Source organism: Arvicanthis niloticus, chromosome 7, assembly GCF_011762505.2.
Source record: "Arvicanthis niloticus isolate mArvNil1 chromosome 7, mArvNil1.pat.X, whole genome shotgun sequence".
Taxonomy (NCBI): Eukaryota; Metazoa; Chordata; class Mammalia; order Rodentia; family Muridae; genus Arvicanthis; species Arvicanthis niloticus.
Genome location: NC_047664.1, coordinates 89525602 through 89540610, shown reverse-complemented (window position 1 = coordinate 89540610; position 15009 = coordinate 89525602). Strand labels below are relative to the sequence as shown.

The following is a 15009-nucleotide window of genomic DNA, read 5'->3' as shown; positions in this document are numbered from 1 at the left end:
TTTCTTTGATTGTTCCTTTCTTCTAGCTTTTCTCTCCAATGGGATTTGGAACTCTCTTGCTTCACAGGCAGGGAATGTAAGGGGGAAATAATTAGAAGTATTTGCCATTCCAAAGTTACTCTGACAAATATGCCCCAAACCCACTCATGACTTTATTACCTGGAGGAGAATGTTCTAGCCTCCCATTGTATCTCAGGATGTCGGCAGAGTAGCAGGACAAGCTTTAGTAAAGCATATTCCTCAACACATCCCACACTGTGAATGATCTAATCAATTTTAAGATGAGCTTCCAGCTGCCTAAATACCCTCCAGAGTATGCCAACTCAGTAAAGTATCTCTGTCTATATAGAGACAAAGGAAATGCCTTATGAATCCATACAACCTCGATAGACACAAGAGCAGACCACTCTACTGCTGTTTTCCTAAATTAATGTATTTTCTAAATACTTTTATACCCACCGATAAGTGTAGCTCTTGTCATTATTAAAGAAGCTTCAATGTATAGCAGATGGCAGCCGCTCCATCTATTTACAGAGGCTTTTCCACATGTGTATAAGAGATATGCATCTAGTTAGAATGACTGACTATGGAATGCCCAGCCCAACTTCAGTGTAACTCCCATACTCACAGCTCAGGAACCATCTCAGAGAATGGGGACAGAAAGGTTGAAAGATCCAGAGGACCAGGATGCCTGCCATGAGACAGTGTCTTCCATTAGTGAAAGGGATGCTGCATCCATAAAATCTTTTTAAAATATTATTGCATAACACCTGGCAGCTAGGTCTTCTGAAACATACTGACTGCCCCTGGATTTGATCCACTCGCTGACCAATCTTGAGTAACATTAGTTAGAGTGAACAACTGCAATGAGAAGCTTCTTCACCACCCCAGAAATTGTTTCTATCTTTTTTGTTTGTTTGTTTGTTTTTGTTTTTCGAGACAGGGTTTCTCTGTGTAGCCCTGGATGTCCTGGAACTCACTCTGTAGACCAGGCTGGCCTCGAACTCAGAAATTTGCCTGCCTCTGCCTCCCAAGTGCTGGGATTAAAGAAAGGCCTGCACCACCACTGCCCGGCTTTTTCTATCCTTGAACCTTTGAAATCCAGCATTAAGCTTCAATCTTTCTACATGACATTTCTCATTATTACAGGGACTGAAGGTTGGTCAACAAGACATTAGCAGAACAAGAAGAACAAAATGGAAATATATTGTTTGCAGAAACAATCACTTTGCCAACATTATAAGCTACCCAGTAAGCTTTATGCTTATTCATTTTATTGAACAATTCCTCCAAGGTGCTCTCTAGGGCCTATATCATCCCCCCCTAACTCCCAGGACCTAGAACAGTATTTCTCAAGTTATATCAATAAAACCCCAGGGTACCCACAAGCATTAGCAATTTTTTTTTTCGTTCCTTAACATATACACAGCTTGAGGTCTATGCATGCCTTGTAAATGTTCATATACTATACAAACAAGCACATATATAATTCATTTACATGTATCAGTAACTCTAAAAATGTGTATAGTTGATATAATGTGATATATCCAAATAGAAAATTAGAGATACAATAAATAAATTGACTTCTATGGTCAGACAGTTTATTTGTATACAGAACTAGGAAAATTCTTCTTTGTGTAGACATTTGGAGTTCCTAGAAATGCCAATGCCTAGGAAAATTAAGCTTTTTGTGTGTTTGCATTTTTCTAAAGTTCAGAACACAGTAACTCCAACTGTGTATAATTCTGCTTAAAAGCGAGTTGTAATATTCTATTGCCCTAACTGAGTAGAAAACTTCAAAACAATTTTATCTGCACTGGACATGGTGTCATATAACTGTAATCTAAACAGCTAGGAAGCAAAAGCAAGCAGATTTTGTTTTTGAAGCTGCCCTGATCTTTATAGTGAGTTTCAGGATAGTTTGGGCTACCAGTACTATCAGTATCAAATAATAAATAAATAAATACATAAATAAATAAATTTAAATACTTTTACTTATTTTCCTAATTTCTAATATGCTATGTCATTCTTGCTTCCTCCTGAATCCAGAGTTCCTGATACAATAACTATTAAATAAATCTACAGTCTCCTGCAGGAGTGAGGGAAGGGTTGTTAACTTTGGAGTGTAGAGAGGAAGGGATAGCTGAAGAACTAACTGGTGTCTTGATTTTTCTTAATCCTTCAGTTATTCATGTTTTTTCATCTCTGTCTTCAAAGGTACAGATTCCTCCCCTGTGTGATGATATCTTAAGCCATAAATGCTATAAAAATGCATTTATCAATTACATTTTTATTTCTATACACTGTATTAGTTTGCTAGGTGTGAGACAGAAACACACTGATAACTGGATAATTTAAAGTTGACATTTACTCTTTCTATTTTGGGAAGTCAGACTCTCAGGTCAATGGGGCAGTATGGCCATTCTGCCTCAAGAGGTGTTCAGGAAGAATGCACTCCACTGGCTTCTAGCCACTGGTGGCACTGGTGGTTTCTGTGCTTGTACTCCAGCCTTTCTCCTCACCTGGTACCCTCCCTGTGCCCCAGTCATCTTCTATCAGAACACATCTGTATCCTATGAAAGTACCAGTAAAAAGGACTAAAGAGTATCCTGTTTCTAAATTATCTTCTGGGGGGGTGGGGGGGGCTGGGAACTAGACTCTCAGCATATCTTAACATGTTTTCTTTGGGAGATTGTTTTTATTGTTCATTTGTTTTTCTTTCCTTTAAAATGAAACAAAACAAACAAATAAGTGCTCATAAGTTACCCAGATTGGCCTCCTCATGCCTCAGCCTCCCAAGTAGATGAATTATAGGAGTGTGTGTGTTTGTGATCTTTTCTTAAGTATATCCAGTCATGAGCTAAGTAACATTGACATTCTGTCAAAGATGGGTCCCATTCAGCTTCTAAAAGTGTGAGACAGGGCCAAGTTGATGGTTTTGTGGGTAAAGGAACTTGCCACCCAACAACACAAACCTGATTATCTGAACTCAACTCCTATAACCCATGTAATATCAAGAGAAGAGAAATGAAAGAACAAAGTTGTCCTCTGACCTCCACACAGGTGCCATGTACAATCACACACATCAGACACGTGTGCCCAGGCACACACGCTAATAACATAATTTTTAAACTATAGCGCACACCACTGGGTCCCAGGCAGGGACATTAAACAGCCACACTTCTTTATGCATTGGCTATGCTACAGATTGACCATTAAAAGTTGGAGGGGAAGTGGGCTTTTTCGTTTCAAAGAATAAACCCAGAGAAGGAGTTCATTATCATTCTTACCCAATCCACTATCCAAAAAATCATTACATGGGGACATTTAATCCCAAGAAAGACGGAAAATGCAACCATGGACTCAATGCCCAGGAAAAAACTTGAGGCCTATTACTAAAGAACATAGAAGCGATGTTAGTAGGCAAACAGGAGTCTTTCAAGAATAGTAGTCTCTGGGTTGTTACAATATAACTCAAAAGATGCCAGCTACACAATGGCTTACTGATTTCAGAAGCTAATTTGTATTATTTGTACTAACTGCCAGATACATACATGCCCCCCCCCCCCCCCCCCGTAACATTAAGAATGTATTCTCGAGACACTCAGATACATGGACTTAAAAAAAAAAAAAAAAAAAAAAAAAAAAAAAAAAAACGGTCCTTTTCCCCTCCAGAGCTAGTCACTGTATCTTCTCCTCACTGAGTGGTAAAAAGAATAAAAATTAACTTTTTAAATATAATTTTTCTTTCTTCTACTTTGGAAAGTCTGTTTGAGAACTCGGTGTATATTTGTTTTGTTTTGTTTCCTTTAGCAATCTCTGCTCAGGGCTACTGCAGTAACTGCCCCCTACGTGGCATGCGGCAGTGTGAGAGGACAGGGTTCATGTGCCCTCGGGGTTTAGGGAAAGTGGGAGGATGACACATGAGCTGACTTCTAGGTGTGCACCGATCCTGAATTCCAGCTGGTAAAGAGCCATGTCATCTGTTCCCTGTTCTCCTGAAGGAGGACAACTGGGAGTAGAAATGTCACGGCCCGTTTGCATTATGCCCCATGCCAGAACAAGACCTCTCCATAGACTGGTTAATGGAGTTGAATAATACCCTCCACACAGAGGGATGTGCCAACCCATCCCTATACACATACCTTCTCCCTGTGTTCCTCCATTTCATTCTTCCCAAATATGCTCACCAGATAGGATCCAAGAGTTCTAGGTCAGAGGATGGCTAACTTATTTGGTAAACAATTTTGTTTGATTGGAATAATTACCAGATGTGTATATTACTTATTGATGTAGCATTAAAATACATTCTCATGTAGACATGTCTGCTCACTTCTACCCTCCAAGACTTTAGCCTAGAGGAGGAAGTCAGGATGGAGAATAAGTGCCTTCTCGCTCTCCCCTCTTCAGTTTCCTGGGGATATAGGATATAGATTCAGGCTTGCTTTCTTTCTTTCTTCAAGTTCAACTTATCCTTAAGAAGAGCCAGTATTGTCCTTTAGCCACAAAGCTGTAACGCTTCTAAGTTAGGAGGAAACTCGCTAATCCAAATTTAACGGCTTGCTTCTTGCTACATTTAGGGGACGTAAATAATTCAGAAAATGTTGTTTGTTTGTTTGTTGCTGTTGTTGTTGGTAGTGGTGGTGGTGGTTGTTTATCTATGAATCTTAAATTTCAAGGTTTTTATAACAAACTCTGGTGGTACCAGTCTTTTCTCTATTGAAGAATTTCAAGTTTACATATCAGTAGAGCAAGAAATAAAGTGTACGTATCAAATTTAGGATTCTCAACATTTTTGCTATGTTGCTTCTTCTATAAACTTCCTCCTGCTTAACTCTCAATATAAGTTTCAGAGACGTGTGGTTGTAGCTTGTTTAGTAAGCTTAGCATGCACAGAGCCCTGAGAGGAAATCCCAGCACCATGGAAACAGTCTTGTGATACTCCTCCATCGCCCCGGCACGCAAGAAGTAGAACGAAGAGGATCAGAACTTTAGGGTCATCTGAAGCTACATAGGGAGTTTGAAGCCAGTCTACTAGATTAGCAATTATGTCTCAAAAATAAATGAATACAGAAATTTCAAATATTCTATTTTCTCTCTTTATATTTCTGAATTCTACCTAGAAAACCCTCCAAAAGCAACAGCACTTGGGAGCCTTAAGCTAAATAAGGAAAAAGCCTGAATATGGAACTGCATAAGAAAATTTTTTTCTACAAAACTTGTATAATGTAAAAGTAAAAAAAAATCCATAATAAATTCTACTTTATGTTTTTTACTTTAATCTGACAAATTATACTTTAAAGTCTTTTGTACATAAAACATTGTCATTCTTTCTGTAACTAAGATTTATCATTGACTCATAATAAAACATTATTTGAAATGTAACTGTTCCTTTTTAATTTTCTTTCTTGAAAGTTTATTGCCCATTTTCTTATTACAGTAAATAAAAGAAAGCCAGAATGGAAATTATATATTCACTGTGAATATAATTACATTTCTGAAACATGGATTTGGGAGAGGAAGCATCAACCACAAGCATGCATTTGTAGAAAATTTGTAGAATTGAACAAGTTCTACCCACACTCCCACTCCCATTAAAGTTTCTAGTTATTCTGTAACTACTTCACTTCTATGGGGAAAATTTGTATTTTAAAAAGATAAAAATTACAAATTCTCAAATTTTTGTTGATATAATTTTCTGATCTCTTAGGGTTTTAATTTAATTTTATTTTTTTGTTTTTTGGCCCAATGTTCTTGTGAAACTGCAAAATATTTCCACTGCTTATCCAGTTACACAGCATATACCACGACTTCCAGATGGCTTCTTATAACAAAGTTAGAGCAATCCTGTTTCTATTACATCTGCTCCACGAAAAATTTCCAAAGATAAATGATGTAAATACATTATGGCAGAGAGACCAAACACTTGAGAATGCTTAAAGGTCTTCTTTTATGCTGGGTACATGGAAAGTCGCTGTGATACTATTTCAATGCTGAGGACTCTGCTGAGTGTACAGAAGATGCTGAATACAGGGGGGGAAATGAGCCTAAATTCTAATCTCTCTTATGTCTATTATGTTCTGCTGTTTGGTGCATTTCTAATTCATTTGAGCCTATTATCATATGCAGAACATAGAGAGAATAGGTCTCTCTCTGTTTCTCTCTCTTTCCCTCTGACCCTCCCTCCCCCATAGACAGCATAAGTAAGCATAGTTAAACAGCATATTATGTTATTTTAACATTAGTGGTTTTAAATCTGTATCTAATAATCCAAAGAGAACTAGACAATGGTTATAGAAAGCATCTTATTAGTGACAATATTAAAAAGCCTAATTGACTTCCACAGGCTTAATTGGAAAACCAGAGTTTGAAAGAAAAGCATTATGATCAGAAAGAAAGCAACAAAGAGAAGACTGCAGGGTGGAAAAAAAAAAAAACAGAGACTGTGGGAAAAAAGGATGCTGTGTTTCAGAAACCTTAGCTTTAATAAAGTGAAAACTTGGCAAATTATGTCAATAAATTGTGTGACAAAATAAGCTTGCCCAGATAAGCACCCAAAGACTCACTATCTAAATTGCTAAAGTTCATGTATTCAAGAAACTGTTATTGTTAAAAATGGTAATATTAATGCTTCAGTATTTTTTCTTAAAATGTCAGGGTGCTATGAAAATTAAAACGTGTTGCTTTTATAACCAGATTAGCCACAAGTTGTTTTTGGAGCCTCAACAGGCTTATATATTATACCATAATTATTTTAATAATATGGCAACCCTAATGGTAATTAAATGAATGTGCTGTGTTATATTTTGAAGTAATATATGAACATACAACCTCTTTTGCTGATGGACACCATCCTGTTAGATTGCAGATACTCAGGTCATATATACGGAACTGAATTGAACTAATTAGACAGGTTTTTTTTTCTTCCACTGAGCATTACAGGCTTCCTCAAAGAAAGCTACTCAAGTCTGATAGAGATCAAGAGCCCCAGAAAATTCCTGCTGCTTCCTGGTTTTTTAAATACCCAGTGCACTTCAGCTAGTCCATAAAATAACTCTGCAAAGGTCCTTTCTCCTCTAGAAATCAACACTATGTCAGAGTAAGTAGACCGTACACATACATTATAGAAGTATGTAATTTTCTTGACTCATAGATGTCTCAGGAGAACTAAGGGGCGAAGACACTGTACGTGCTAAGAGAGATTTCCTCTTTACCTTTGTGCACCGTTAAGCAATTCAAATTATTCTTGTCAAACTGCCAGGATTGCAGCCAACTCTGGCTTTCCTGGCGTTCATCCAACCTTCTGTTTGTCATGTCACGCTCACTCCATGGCCATGAACACTTTTAAACATTAAGTTCTTCTTCTACCTTTGGACTTCAAACCAATAATAGATGACAGGCATTTCAATGGTGTTTTAGTTAAGTGGGAAAATGTTCAGTGGATACAGATAATTATAATAACAGCATTTGTCGGACACTTAGTATGTGCCAAGCAGGGAATCTTACAAGGTTTTTTTTTCTTCTTCTTCCAGGTTAACTCTCACAGGAAATGAGGAAACTGATTTTCAGAGGTTGGGTAACTTATTCAAGGTTAGAGAGCAAGTTATAAAATAAGCCACAATTCTAACCCAAATTGGACTTAACCACTTAATATTGATTATGTTGTTAATAGAAAAGCAAATTGCTAAACTTGACACAGGGCAGGACACAGTGGCCATGCCTACAGTCTCAAACTATGGAGCCTGAGGCAGGAGAATTGCCATGAATTAGAAACCAGCCTTAGCTAAATGCTGAGACCCTGTCTCAAAAACAAAGAAGATGAAACCTTATTAACTTTTCTATATATGAAACCACTAACTTTTTTAATTGTTCCAGAAGCTACAAATTAAGAAGAAAAAGGTGACAACATTTTTCATTTAAAATATTAGTAAAATTATTTACTTCCAGTGATTTTTCTGCTATACTAATCGATCGATACATAATTTAGCCATCATCAGAGAAGCTTCCTTCTGAAGCAGATGGGAACAGCAGAGACCCACAGCCAGACAAAGTAAGAGACCTGGGAACACTCAGCCCTAAATGAGATGTTTCCATCAAATCCCTCCTCTGAGGTCTCAGGGAACCCCTTAGAAGAGGAGACTGAATGCATACAGAAGCCAGAGGGGATGAAGACCACCAAGAAAACAGGACTCTAAATCAATCAACATAGGCAAAGCTCACATGAACTCACAGAGACCGAGCAGCCTGCATAGGATGTGCATGGTCTACCCCAGGACCTCTGTGTATATATACTTAGCTTCCAGTTTAGTGTGTGCATGAGATTCCTGAGTGTGGAGAGAGTGGGCCTCTGATTCTTATGCCTTCTAGTGGGCTCCTTTCCTTTTGTCCAATTTCAATGAAATTGGTTTTGGTTTCTCTTATATTTTATTTTGCTGTATTTTATTATCATCCCCTAGAAGCTTAATGTTTTCTAATGAGAGACTAAGAGGGAATGAATCCAGACGAGAGAGGAGATGAGAAGGAACTGAGAGGAGCAGACAGGGGGAAAACTGTAATGAGAAAATATCATATGAGAAAGGAATCTGATTTCAATGAAAGGGGGGAAGAAAAATAAATTTTAAAAGATTGTCAGCATTCTAAAGTATATATTCTAAATAAGGTACATACACACAACAAATATTAGTAATTTTTTAAAGTTTGGTATAATTGATTAAGTAAAGAGAAAGAAAGGACAAAAACTCAAATGGAAAGACTATGTAATAGAATTACAACAGAAAAATAGCAGGTGTTTCTGCTTTCAAGGATGGGAAGCAGTGTGACCTAGATGACCAACCAACACTTCTCATGTCTGTGGGAAAAAGGACTAAAAACAAAGGAGAAGCAGGAGGATTTCAGAGTATATGATTTACAAACGTTTTAAACATTAAAAAAAAAATAGAATAGGGTAGTGAATTGTGATGGTAGCCTACATATTGTTTATTCAGAAGGAAGATTTAAAGACAAATCCCCAAATTTATTCACAGAAGGCCACAAAGGGCTTACATTCAACTGAGCACACAGCTGTGTCCTGAGAAGTGTCTGTTTCCCCTCAATGGCACTTACCCAAGAGAGGTCCTGGTTTGTCTAACAGAGAGCTCTGATCTCTGATCTGGTATCTTGAATAAATGCTATTGACCAACACAATGATTATATCATCAAAAAGAATGGGTAAATGTTGTCTTAATCTTTTCACAAAGGAGAAAATTGTATTTTGGCCCTATTGACGCAGAAAAGCCACAAAGCCAAAATCAGACACTATCTGTCTACACCCACATGATGATTTCAATGTTTTTCTTGTATGAGGACATTGTTCTCAGTGCCTTGCTGTTTTCAGAAAATGGTCTTAAGTCTAGCCACCACGTCTTATGCACACATATATTGTTCTAAGTCAGGGTCACCAATGGGTAACAAAAAAAAGAGGGGAGCACATGGTAGTACACGGCCGGGACTCTAAAGCACAACAAGATTAGTAACATTGTTTTTCTTAAAGTACAGTTGATACTGAACAGATTAAGTACACAGTAGGTAAGCAGAATGGGTACATAAATGATCTCAAAGCACATTATTATTAATTTGGTTGCAGGTTTGGGTGAAAGTTTGATTAGTAAAGGTAAACTTTAAGTAGCATTTCTCAGAAAATCCACTTCCTCACCACCCAAACTTCTTGAGTACTTGAACAAGCAACCATGATTATATAGAATATCTTTAGCCCAGATCCTAGTTAGTTCATTCCTAGCAACCAAAGAAAGCGTAATAAATTTAAACAATGAATTTGAAAACACAGGAAAAGAAAATTCAGAGCCCTATAATCAACAACAGACATCTGAAGTTCAAGATGAATCATTTTGAGAATACGAATAGGAATCAACAGAATTATGCCCCAGAAGGCCATCCTAGAACATCTCTGAAGTAGGACTGGCTAGGTAGCTCAGAGGTTATGAGCGCTGGCTGATCTTTCCGAGGACCTGAATTCAATTCCCAACACTTACCTGGCAGCTCACAACTATCCTGTAACTCCAGTCCCGGGGAATCTGATGCCCTCTTCTGGCCTCTATTGATGCTGCAGTTAATGTGATAGACAGAGGCAAGCAAAACACCCATCCACAGGTAAACAATAACATGAAAATTAAGAAAATTAAATTTTTTTTGAAAAGAACCTCTGAAGAATGGAAACCAGCCCATTTCCGAGTCTCATTTACCTCGGCTCTTGCCATAATTCATCGTGCTCACAGTACTCCATAAGGCGGTAGAGGTTTTTGTTCCTCTTACTTCCCTCCTCCTACTTCCCAGATTTCCATGTGTAGGTACAGCCTTCAAACACTGTCTTAAGAAGGACTCTGAACTGACCGAGTAGATGAAAGGAGCAGGCAAATAAAAATCTTTTTTTCACAGAAACTAAACATAGAGCATTGTCCTGTAGACACCATAAAAATGCATGACAGATGCATTCATATCAGTTTAATAAAAATAGAGAATAGCTGCTGGGGTTGAGTTGTGGACAAGTTAACGTCTGTACTGAGCTCTCACACATTGCAGTAGAGCCACATCATACATACTTGACCCTAATCGTTGCCACAGGAAGCTGACCTACGTGGACAGGCTTACTGGCTGAGTCTTATGGCCTCTACGTCATATGGATCCTGTTCACGGACTCCTGTGCAGATGGAGTTGTCGGGACAATGAAGTGAAGGTAAAGATGTTGATACTGCTTGCTCCTTGCCTGGTTAGGCATCTTTCTGTGGGATGTGCCAGTTGTGACTGAGCCATGAAGAATATACAAAACTATCTCCGTCTTCTGTTTTCTACCCATTCTCCTTCCTTATTTCCTCAAGCCTGAGACTAATACAGTTCCACCATTATTATGTCCCTTGGGGAGGCTGGTTTTCTAAATTTGGCAATACATTTGTGAACAATCTTTTTTAATTACCTAGGTAAATGATTCTTACCAGATCATAACTATTCACAATTCTGCATAAGATCTTTTTAAAAAGATAAACTTTTCATGGTTGAGAACAGGATCCTGTACCAGTGTTGTTCTTTGACCCAAGGAAATGATACTAAATATTTAAGAAAAAACATTAAGTTTGTGTTAATTAGCAGGGAGGTGCTAAAAGTTTTATTAAGGGTAAGAACTTATAATTGTGGAAATTGTTAGTATAAATTATAGCTAGAGAAGGAGCCAACAACACTTACCCATTTTATAGCAGAAAACAAGCTATTATCCAGGAAAATCATTGTTATGGGTCTCTACAGTGCTGATGATGCTTAATTAATCTTGTAACTTTAAAAAATAATGATGCTGCAGGATATTTGATCACACTGTAAACACCAAGATTGTGTTGTTTGCAGAAAAGAACTTTGTTTCTAGTTGTTAGGGTAAAGTTAGTTTGTAAAAGGAAGCAAGCAGCCATGTTTGGAAGTAATGTCTAATTCTGTGGCAAAGTGACAATTACAGAAAGGTTTTGGAGAATAGGATACTCCCAAAATTCTCATGAGAAGAGAGAAATGGGAGGGAGGGAGAGAGGGAGAGAGACACACACACACACACACACACACACAGAGAGAGAGAGAGAGAGAGAGAGAGAGAGAGAGAGAGAGAGAGAGAGAGAGAGAAGCTTTTACTTGGCCGATGGAACAGAGACAGGTTGAACAATCTAGACATAGATAAAGACAGAATGAGACATAGAATGAAAAGGAGCCAGAAGATTAGAACATATCACCAAAGTTAGTATGAGGCCAAACAGAGAGATTCAGGAGAGGCTGAGAGAAGCCAGATTGAATCTGTTCATGTGGAGAGGAGCTTTCAGCTGAGTTGAACCAGCCAGCTAGAGTTCAGAAAGAACAAGAACGGATGAGGGTTTTTTTCAACAGTAAGTCTCAGAGGCTGATAACATCCTGGGTCTAGAGAAGATTGTACTAGAAGGTTCTAGGACCAGGCCTAGGTAAGCAAACGGAGGCAGAAAGCCTCTGAGACAACTACTTCTGGAGAATAAAAGCTACACTTACACAATAAATATTTAGAAATCAGATAGCATGTCCTGGACCCACTCTTTAGGTAGGGATCTTTGGTTTACACTGACAATTCTAGCAGCAACCTTCACCTGAGGAAAAAAAATCTGAGCCCTGACCCCATTCATGAAGACAGGCTGTGAGAATCTTCTAACTCCACGGAAGGTGGACTCCTGACGAGAAACCTCACTGACCTGGAGCTGAGCTGGTCTCATTCTAATCTGCAATTCAGACATCAATGCTGATTTTCCAAAGACTGAGATCAAAGCCCTAATGCAATACATCAATCTCCTGACAAGTCAGAAAAACAGGAAACAGAGCCTTAGACACACCCATTCAATAAGAGAGGCAAGATTTCCACACCAAGAAACCTACAAGTGACCTAAGCCCAGATCCATAGATCCAGTCATGAATACACATATATGAATAACCAAAACAACATGTCTCTGCCAAAAATTAATACTGCCATGTGATTGTTCACCAAGAGATGTTTTTTAGATGAGATATGGAACAGTGATGTCAAAATTGCAATGATAAGTGTAATCAAAGGACTAAGGGTATATGAGTGAATGCTGGAATGAAGTCTGTGAAAATACAAAATAACAAATTAAAAGAAATAATGAAAACGATTTAAAGATTTTCAAGATATAAAATGGAATTTAATTAGGAGAATCCCTAAAGAGAAATAAAATAAAACTTGAAATGAAAACTTCTAACAGAAAATCTAGAGGAAAGAGTAAAATCTCACCAAGGAGCTGGATCCAGTGGAGAGCGATCATACGGCCTTGAAGACAATATAGAAGAATTGGATCCCTCAAAAAAAAAATATATCAAATCAAAAGATTCTGATAATGGAAAACACAGGAATTCTGGGACACTATTAAAAAAGATTATAACTACAAATAATAGGTATAGAAGGAGAAGAGACATAGGTCAAAGGAACATTAGATATTTTCAACAAATTAATAGGAAAAACCTCTTCTAGTCAAAGGAGAGAGATGCTTAGTAAATCCCAGGAGGCATACAGAGTATAAACACACAGGACTAGAAAAGAAACTCCCTACAGCCTATAAGAGTAAAAAAACTGCATATACAAAACAAAGAGAGGATACTGGAAAATGCAAGAGAGAAAGATCAAGTTAAATTCAAAGGCAGGCCCATGTCAATAAGAGCAGATTTTTCCATGAAGACTATGAAAGCCAGAAAATGTTGGACCAAAGTTCTGTTAACCATGAAGGGCCACAAAGGTCGGCCCAGACTACCATAACTATAAAAACTATCAATTAAAATTGAAGGAGAACAAAACAGCATTCCAAATTAAAAACAAATTTAAGAGATTTGTGACTACCAAATCCCCTGCAGAGGATGCTGAAAGGACTTTAGACTGAAAAGAAGGTAAAAAACACCTTAAACAGCAAAAGAAACAAACATTTCCAGAACACTGAATCAAAAGAGGATGAATAAAGTACCATAGAAGCAACAAAATGTCGGGAATTGATATGATTTTTTCAGTAACAACTCTTAATATTCATGGTCTCAACTCACCAATGAAGAGACACAGACTGGCAGATTGGATGATGAAATGGAATTCATTTCCTTTCTGCTTCCAAGAAACACACCTCGCCACCAATGATAAATGACACCACCTTAGCATAAAGTAATGGAGAGAGTTTTTCCAAGGAAACAGAACCAAGAAACAATTAAGCCTCCCAAGTGCTGGGATTAAAGGCGTGCGCCACCACCGCCCGGCCTGTTTTAGTCTTAACACACACACATACAACACACACACTTTATTCTTTCTGCTTATGAAAACACTTTTTAATTTCATGAAAGGAATTAAAGTTTATTTGCCCATGTTTCTTTAATGGACTAATTGTAGATCTTGTAGATTGAATGGAACCAGACCAGGGGTAAAAATTATCTAAGACTGTTTCACAGTTGTGGGGTTATGTGCATTTGAGAGGTGACACGGTGTTAGACTATCTAAAGTCTGGTGCCACGAAACTTAAGAAGGGGAGCCAAATGCCTCCAGGCAAAATCTACGAGATATACACAAATACACTTGTATTTACAATATCGGAATGCCTACAGACTAAAATTACTGGATACATATGAAAACAATAGATACTATTTGTTAGGTGCCAATATAGGGTGTTTTAATGTAATAATATCAAACCTCACATATCTGCTTCTGGAAGTTATTAACCGAAGCTTCTAGAAGGTGACATCTTGCTGAGCCAGAAAAAAATGACCAGGAATCACACATGACTATAAAAGATGATAACATGCCTATCCTCACAATTACAGGATCAAGAGAAAGGACACAATTCAGGAACTGTTTGCACTTCAGGACTGAACGGAGGCTGAAAGCATTCTGAAGACAAAGCAGGATCTTACTCGGAAGACCAAAGAAAACACCATTTAAACATAGAATTACCACCATATAATATTGTTTTGAGTGTAAAAGTGACTGTGGGTTACAAAGCCAAACATAAAGATGACTAATAGTGAGCAATAAATCATAATTCAGACACTGGTTCCTGCTGTACTATACCACATACCGTATTGCCTTCTGAGAAAGCCACCTATGTCTCTGTGTCTGTGTATTGAGGGAGCCCCAGACATGTCCACAGACTACATCTTTGAAACTTCAAGTCCTGTTTTTAATGCTGCACCAGTCTATACGGTGCTCACTGGGACAAGACTGCCACCTCGTGTTATATCTCTGGCTGTTCACAGTCCTAGCATGTTTCCACTGCTCTTGTACTAAAAGAGAACATTTGTGGGCAATGCTTTTCCAGCTGTAACAGAAAAGAATCGCTGGACCTTCTGTCAACACAATATGAGTAGTAATGCCTGGGGTTAGCAGATTGGCTGTGGTGTGCTGGAAGGTATTTGGCCTTCTGAACTCCTGCTATTGTTGTTATGGATACATGATAGACAGACAGACAGACAGACAGA

The 15009-nt window shown here is 38.0% G+C and overlaps 2 long non-coding RNA genes across 3 annotated transcripts; one reads left to right on the top strand and one right to left on the bottom strand.

Annotated features, from left to right (window-relative positions):
- Nucleotides 1–456: 456 nt before the first annotated feature.
- LOC143442991 (uncharacterized) lies at nucleotides 457–9240 on the bottom strand. The gene is made up of 3 exons (XR_013111622.1): nucleotides 9103–9240; nucleotides 629–691; nucleotides 457–537 (listed from the first exon to the last, which is right to left on the bottom strand). It is a non-coding gene; the product is annotated as an uncharacterized LOC143442991 (long non-coding RNA).
- Nucleotides 7671–14577, top strand: LOC143442990 (uncharacterized). 2 transcript variants are annotated; one of them, XR_013111621.1, is made up of 4 exons: nucleotides 7671–7899; nucleotides 7988–8050; nucleotides 10618–10729; nucleotides 14356–14577. It is a non-coding gene; the product is annotated as an uncharacterized LOC143442990 (long non-coding RNA). The 2 variants fall into 2 exon arrangements; XR_013111620.1 differs by having other exon boundaries at nucleotides 7671–8050.
- The last annotated feature ends 432 nt before the right edge of the window (nucleotides 14578–15009 follow it).